Below are 7,841 nucleotides of genomic sequence, written 5' to 3'. Positions count from 1 at the left end.
TGAAGCGACATAGCAGCAGCAGCAGCAGCAAGGGAACTTCTGCAAACATTTCTTGAGCTTCCTCCCAACCCCACAATCTCTCTTCTAAGTTTTTTGCTTCACAAATTCCATCTGCCTTGATCTCCCCATCTCTGTTTCCCCAGAGACTACCTTGGTCTGCTTGAATTCCCTTTCTCTACTCCATAGTCAGGAAAGTGCCTTCAGAAAAACATCCAGAGCGATCTTGGGCTTTCTTTTCTTTTAGGGTTTGCAAACTTAACAATTCCTATCATTCAATGTCTTAAAACAGTTGCTTCTTATATTTTGTCCACTTTCCTCATTGTTTGTAATAGAAGGACAAGTCTAGCACCAGTTACTTCATCATAGCAGCAGAGGAAGTTTCAGTTCCAATAATTATCTACTCAGAGCCAATTGTGTTTCATCTATACCTCTATCTCCACTGCCACCCCTCCAATTTTCAATTGATGATGAATGGGACAATCACAACTACAATTTTGAGTAAATATAGGAGTGCCACCTGAAGGTTGATGATGTGCCATTATAATAGCTACTGTAATAGAACATACGGTATCAGCATTGGAGGCTTCATCTTGCCTTCAAATCCATGGTTCAACTTATGGTCAATAAAGTACAGTTTGGTTTTTTCAATTTTTGAATCATTTAACTTCACACTGAATCCCAGTGTCAATTATTGTAAGCAAATTTAATGAAGTGACATTTATTTGATTCTTCTTTTAGAAAGCCAACATGCTGAATATGAATTACAGATTCTTAGCACAGGTATCAATTAATGATTATCTGAACCATATATCCTTATTACATATTCATATAACTTAATTGGTTAAATCATTAGATAAGAAAATGTAAAAAGCTAGTGATTCATCATTTTGACATCTATTATTTGAATATTATCCAAATTAAGGCATTTATTAATGTTCCTTCCTTAACTGTTTTAATCACCTACAATAAGTGAACTAAACATTTCTACATGTTAAAATTTCCCAAAGCAGTTTCAGAAGGCTGAAGAATAAATACTGTAAATGGCAAAAGGTCTTTAACACCCCAATCCAAACATTGACTAATTGTAAACACCTTATAAAAATACAAGAGACTTGATTTTCTCTTGTAGAAGTAACATTATAGTACACTTTTCTTCTAGCAAAAAAAGATTTTTTTTTTTTTACTTTCTTAGTAAACTCATGAGGTTGTATAATGTGAGTCCTGGTAATTTATTTTATTTTACTTTAGAGTTGTAACATAGCAGTGAGTGGAAAAGCTGAAGAATTCACAGCATTTTTCCATTGAAGCACAAAACTAGTGAGGCTGTATAATGTAGTAAGTTATCACTAGAATTAAGTGGCTAGATTTTAATCCTAACCGCCAATAACTTGCCAGCTTTGATTGAGATGTAGTTCATTCACTGTCATGAGTCCTATAAAGAGGAATTTATATCTCTCCACATATCTGATGCTATACAGAAGACTGAGGAGAATGAGTAGTTTAGTCACTAGAGATGTGAACTGTGGAAACTTAGATACGATCAGGGTGTCTATGGCTTAGTTCAGTGGTTCTCAACACTAAGACCCAACACTGCCATTTTGGTTGTTTATTTTCTGTGCTTTGTTTGTGGTTTTCTCCCCCCAGTTTTTAAACATTTAAAAATTCACATACAGTAAAATTCAACCTTTTTTGGTATGCATGTCTGAGTTTTAACAAATGCATGCAGTCATATAGTAGTCTCTACCACAGTCAAGAATCAAAACAGTTAACGTCCCCAAGAAATTCCCTCTTGATGCCCGGTTGTAATTAAACCTTTCTCGGAACCCCTAGCCTCTGGCAACCATTGATGTATCCCTGATTTTCTAGAATGTCACATAAATGGAATTACGTAAGATATAGCCTGCTGCTGCTGCTAAGTCGCTTCAGTCATGTCCGACTCTGTGCGACGCCATAGACGGCAGCCCAGTAGGCTCCCCTGTCCCTGGGATTCTCCAGGCAAGAATACTGGAGTGGGTTGCCATTTCCTTCTCCAGTGCATGAAAGTGAAAAGTGAAAGTGAAGTCGTTCAGTCGTGTCCGACCCTTAGCGACCCCATGGACTGCAGCCTACCAAGCTCCTCCATCCATGGGATTTTCCAGGCAAGAGTACTGGAGTGGGTTGCCATTGCCTTCTCCGAATATATAGCGTGCTGCTGCTGCTGCTAAGTCACTTCAGTCGTGTCCGACTCTGTGCGACCCCATAGACAGCAGCCCACCAGGCTCCCCCATCCCTGGGATTCTCCAGGCAAGAACACTGGAGTGGGTTGCCATTTCCTTCTCCAATGCATGAAAGTGAAAAGTGAAAGTGAAGTCGCTCAGTCGTGTCCGACTCTTCGTGACCCCATGGACTGTAGCCTACCAGGCTCCTCCGTCCATGGGATTTGCCAGGCAAGAGTACTGGGGTGGGCTGCCATTGCCTTCTCCAATACATAGCCTAGACTGACACAAAGTTGCCTTTTTATTGGGTCGGCCAAAATGTTCATTCAGGTTTTTCTGTAACATCTTATGGAAAAACCCAGTGAACTTTTGGCCAATCCAATGTTTTAGATATTTTGTTATTTCCCCATTATGATCCTTAAATAAAATCCAAATGGATGTTTGCATCTACTTTAATGAAAAGTTTGGTTTTAAGGGAAATAAGATAAGAAGGTATTATATATAAAAGTATAGGGAAATGAAAAAAGCAGAGGTGTGATGTGAGTTTTCCAAAAGGTGAATAATTCTTGGTAAAGAGCCAAACAAAACCAAATACAGTGTTACTTTTCACAGAATCTCACTACTCCCAGTAGTTGCACTTCTGGAAATTCAGTATATATTAACAACTGTATGTTTATATGTAGAATGGAGCTAGGTTTCTAGGTTCAGATAATTATAAGAGGTTTTCATCTACGTGAATCTCCAATGCAGTCATCAAAAATACGTAGACTCTGGGACAGTTCATGTGTGGTCGGGTCTTGTGCATAGCTGGACATCAGCTATCCCTGCTCACACCCTTTAAGAGCCCAAAGTGCCCTCCAACTGTTGTAATAACCAAAAGCATCCCCACAAGGCATTTCTAAAATGCCTCCCAGTGGATGGCAGTGGAGACTCACTGGCCAAGATTAAGTAACTCATGCCAGCCAAGACTCTCAGTGGAAATAACCATTCACAGATCTTCTGATTACCAGGTGAATTCTGCATATACCTTCATACTAGGAAAGGGAAGTCTTGGAGTGCTGACTTTTATATTCTAGTCTCCAAAAATAGATTCCCCATGTTAGAGATTAACAGATTATCATTTTGGTTTATCCCAGTTCTGTTTTGAGTTTGTTTAGCCTGAAACAGTCTCTGAAAACCTGATCAACTTGAAAGTGACAAAATTAATTTCCTATTTTGCACCTAACTCTGCCAAAGTATTTTTCCTTCAATAGGTCTTACTTTCACAATTAGTTAATCTCCCTTGAAAATTTTGAATGTGTCCTTTCAAAACTTCACAAGTGCATTTTTTTTAAGGTTACTACATGCAAAAATCTGTTTTGCCTTAGTTGTTGTTTAGTCACTAAGTCGTGTCTTACTATTTTGCGACTCCATGGACTCTAACCCACCAGGCTCCTATGTCCATGGGATTTTCCCAGGCAAGAATACTGGAATGGGTTGCCATTCCCTTTTCCAGGGGATCTTCCTGACCCAGGGATCAAACCCACATCTCCTGCTTGGCAGGCAAATTCTTTACCACTGAGCCACCTGGGAAACCCTATTTTTTTTTTTTTTTTTTTGCCTTAGTATATTACATAAATAAAGCCAGTCACATAAACTGGCACTGTTTGATTGTGATTATTTCCATGAATGGAAAGAAAAAGTGTTATGTTCAAATGATCCAGAGAAAAATGCCTCAAGAAACTTGAGTATTCTCAGGAATGAATGCAAGAGAGAATTCAACCCTTATTATGGTTTTAAACAAGGCAACTTCCACAATATATTTTATAAAAGCCTTGGTAAATGTTTTTTAATTATGAAGAGAGTTTTTTCTTAGGTGAGAAGAGTTTTTAGAGTCATGATGTTTTCTGAGATACTAATTGATGCTGCTAAGTTCTTGCAGATACTGAAGCTAGACCTGTGTCCCCATTGTCTATTAATGGTAATGTTTGTATTGCAATAACCAAAGGGCAGAGCAAAGTTTCTTCTTGGGGCCCAAGTTATATAGCTTCATATACATTAGTGATAAATATTCAAGACATTTATGCCATTAGAATAACCTCTGTTGAGAGTAAAGTTTTGCAGACAGTCTGTAGTAACTTGGAAGAAGCTAGTAATTTACAGGAGAGAGCCATTTGGATCCAAATATTGCATTAAATCTTGCCATGTATATTTTACAGATGCTCACGAAATACCTATTATATTTCAGACACTTTAAAGCCAGAAACATTCCTTAAACTAAATCTGAGTTGAAGTAGCTAATCAAACAAAGCATCCTCAAATATTCAGTTGATGGGTGTAGGGAAGGGAGGACTCTGTCCTGTTTCCACAATCTGTATTTTTGCCATTACTCCACATTGCCTCCCAAGTGGTACTAAAGTGAAATTTTGTGGGACTATAAATATATTGTAAACAAGGCTCCAGACAGCATTCAGTCCCTTGGTATTCTTGCATAAATGAGAACAGTCTTTGTAAAGCCTGATTTTAATCAAGCTTGTTGATAGCTAACCTCAAATGATTCTATTGCAGACTCCCAAATAGTCATCATTTGCAGAGGCACATGACATTTTGATTCAATCTCTTTGCTTGGGGCAAAAAAACCCATAAAATATTTTTCAAACCAATGAAGTAGCTTTACTGCTTTTTCTTATTAATACACCTTTATTGTAAAGGTCCTAGATAATAGAACTAAACAAGATAAAGAAGAAAGTGAAAATCTGTGATAAAGTAATCATTTAATCACTGTGAACATAAGTAGTGTCCAGATATACACAAATATGTTAACATGCATAGACATATTTTAAACCATTCTGTAATTATACTGTTGAGAATACCATGATCACCCATGCTTTTTTCATTTAAAATAATGAGTACTTCTTTTTATGTCAACAAATTCCATTAGACCCCTGCTTTTTTTGGCCACACCACCCACGGCATGCAGATCTTTGTTCTCCCACCAGGGATGGAACCCATGCAGTGAAAGCATGGAGCCTTAACCACTGGACCTCCAGAGAAATCCCAGACCCCATTTTAACTTGCACTAAAGGAGTCTACTGTGTGCTCATTTGTTCAGTTTTGATGAAAATTATTTCTAGTTCTTTAATATAGTAAAGTTAATCAAGAACATTCGTGTTCATGTATATCTCATTCCTATCTAGTTATTTCATCAATTCTCAGAAGTAAAAATTTTTGTTAAAAGAATATGCCTATCTAAAACGTTAATGTGATCATTACATGCAGAGTCTAAAAAGACATATGTGTGAAATCTAAAAAGACAATACAAAGGACTTATTTACAAAATAGACTCACAGACTTAGAAAACAAACTTACGGTTGTTGGGGCAGGGGAAGAATGCGGGGAAGGGATAGTTGAGTTTGGGAGGGACATATACACTCTGCTATATTTAAATTGGGTAACCGACTTCATTTTCACTTTTCACTTTCATCAACTGGAGCAGGAAATGGCAACCTACTCCAGTATTCTTGCCTGGAAAATCCCAGGGACGGGGGAGCCTGGTGGGCTGCCGTCTATGGGGTCGCACAGAGTCGGACACGACTGAAATGACTTAGCAGCAGCAGCAACCAACAAAAACCATGTATAGCACATGTTCCATACAGAGCACATGGAACTCTCCTCAATGTTATGTGCCAGCCTGGATGGGAGAGGGGTTTGGGGGAGAATGGATACATGTATATATATGTGGCTGTCCCTTCACTGTTCACCTGAAACTATCACAACATTGTTTTGTTTTAGCTGGAGGCTAATTACAATTTTGTCGCCACAATTTTTGCCATACATCGACATGAATCAGCCACGGGTTTTTTGGCTATACCCTAGTACAAAATGTTTTTCGTGTTAAAAAAAATAAAAATTAAAAAAGAAAAAAATTTGATGTGATCATTATATGTGGAATCTAAAAAGACATGATACAAACGAACTTATCTGCAAAATAGAAACAGAGTCACAGACTTAGAGAACAAACTTACGGTTGCCAGGGTGGGAGCGAATGGGGGGAGGGGATAGTTAGGGAGTTTGGGACGGACATGTACACACTGCTGTATTTTAAATGGATAGCCAACAAGGACTTACTGTATAGCACAGAGAACTCTACCCAATGTTATGTGACAGCATGGATGATAGGGAGTTTGAGGGAGAATGGATCCATGCATATTATGGCTGAGTCCCTTTGCTATTCATGTGAAACTATCACAACATTGTTAACTGGCCATACTCACATACAAAATTAAAAGTTTAAATAAATAAATAAACGTTGATATGAGATACCATATAACTCTCTGGAAAGACTGCACCAACTCTTAACCCTCGCAACAGAGAATGCTATCAATCATTTTCATCTTTTCTTTCAGTTCAGTTCAGTTCAGTTCAACCGCTCAGTCGTGTCCGACTCTTTGCGACCCCATGAATCGCAGCACGCCAGGCCTCCCTGTCCATCACCAACTCCTGAGTTCACTCAGACTCACATCCATCGAGTCAGTGATGCCATCCAGCCATCTCATCCTCTGTCGTCCCCTTCTCCTGCCCCCAATCCCTCCCAGCATCAGAGTCTTTTCCAATGAGTCAGCTCTTCACATGAGGTGGCCAAAGTACTGGAGTTTCAGCTTTAGCATCATTCCTTCCAAAGAAATCCCAGGGCTGATCTCCTTCAGAATGGACTGGTTGGATCACCTTGCAGTCCAAGGGACTCTCAAGAGTCTTCTCCAACACTACAGTTCAAAAGCATCAATTCTTCGGCGCTCAGCTTTCTTCACAGTCCAACTCTCACATCCATACATGGCCACTGGAAAAACCATAACCTTGACTAGATGGACCTTTGTTGGCAAAGTAATGTCTCTGCTTTTGAATATGCTATCTAAGTTGGTCATAACCTTCCTTCCAAGGAGTAAGCGTCTTTTAATTTCATGGCTGCAGTCACCATCTGCAGTGATTTTGGAGCCCAAAAAAATAGTCTAACACTGTTTCCCCTGTTTCCCCATCTATTTGCCATGAAGTGATAGGACCAGATGCCATGATCTTCGTTTTCTGAATGTTGAGTTTTAAGCCAACTTTTTCACTCTCTACTTTCACTTTCATCAAGAGGCTTTTGAGTTCCTCTTCACTTTCTGCCATAAGGGTGGTGTCATCTGCATATCTGAGGTTATTGAGATTTCTCCCGGCAATCTTGATTCCAGCTTGTGCTTCTCCAGCTCAGCGTTTCTCATGATGTACTCTGCATAGAAGTTAAATAAGCAGGGTGACAACATACAGCCTTGATGGACTCCTTTTCCTATTTGGAACCAGTCTGTTGTTCCATGTCCACTTCTATCTGTTGCTTCCTGACCTGCATAGAGGTTTCTCAAGAGGTAGGTCAGGTGGTCTGGTATTCCCATCTCTTTCAGAATTTTCCACAGTTTATTGTGATCCACACAGTCAAAGGCTTCAGCATAGTCAAGAAAGCAGAAATAGATGTTTTTCTGTAACTCTCTTGCTTTTTCCATGATCCAGCAGATGTTGGCAATTTGGTCTCTGGTTCCTCTGACTTTTCTTTATTATTATTATTATTTTTTTTAATTTTATTTAACTTTACAATATTGTATTGGTTTTGCCATATATTCCTCTGACTTTTCTAAA

This window comes from Bubalus bubalis, chromosome 4 (assembly GCF_019923935.1).
Source record: "Bubalus bubalis isolate 160015118507 breed Murrah chromosome 4, NDDB_SH_1, whole genome shotgun sequence".
In the NCBI taxonomy this organism is placed as follows: Eukaryota; Metazoa; Chordata; class Mammalia; order Artiodactyla; family Bovidae; genus Bubalus; species Bubalus bubalis.
This window is presented reverse-complemented; position numbering follows the sequence as displayed.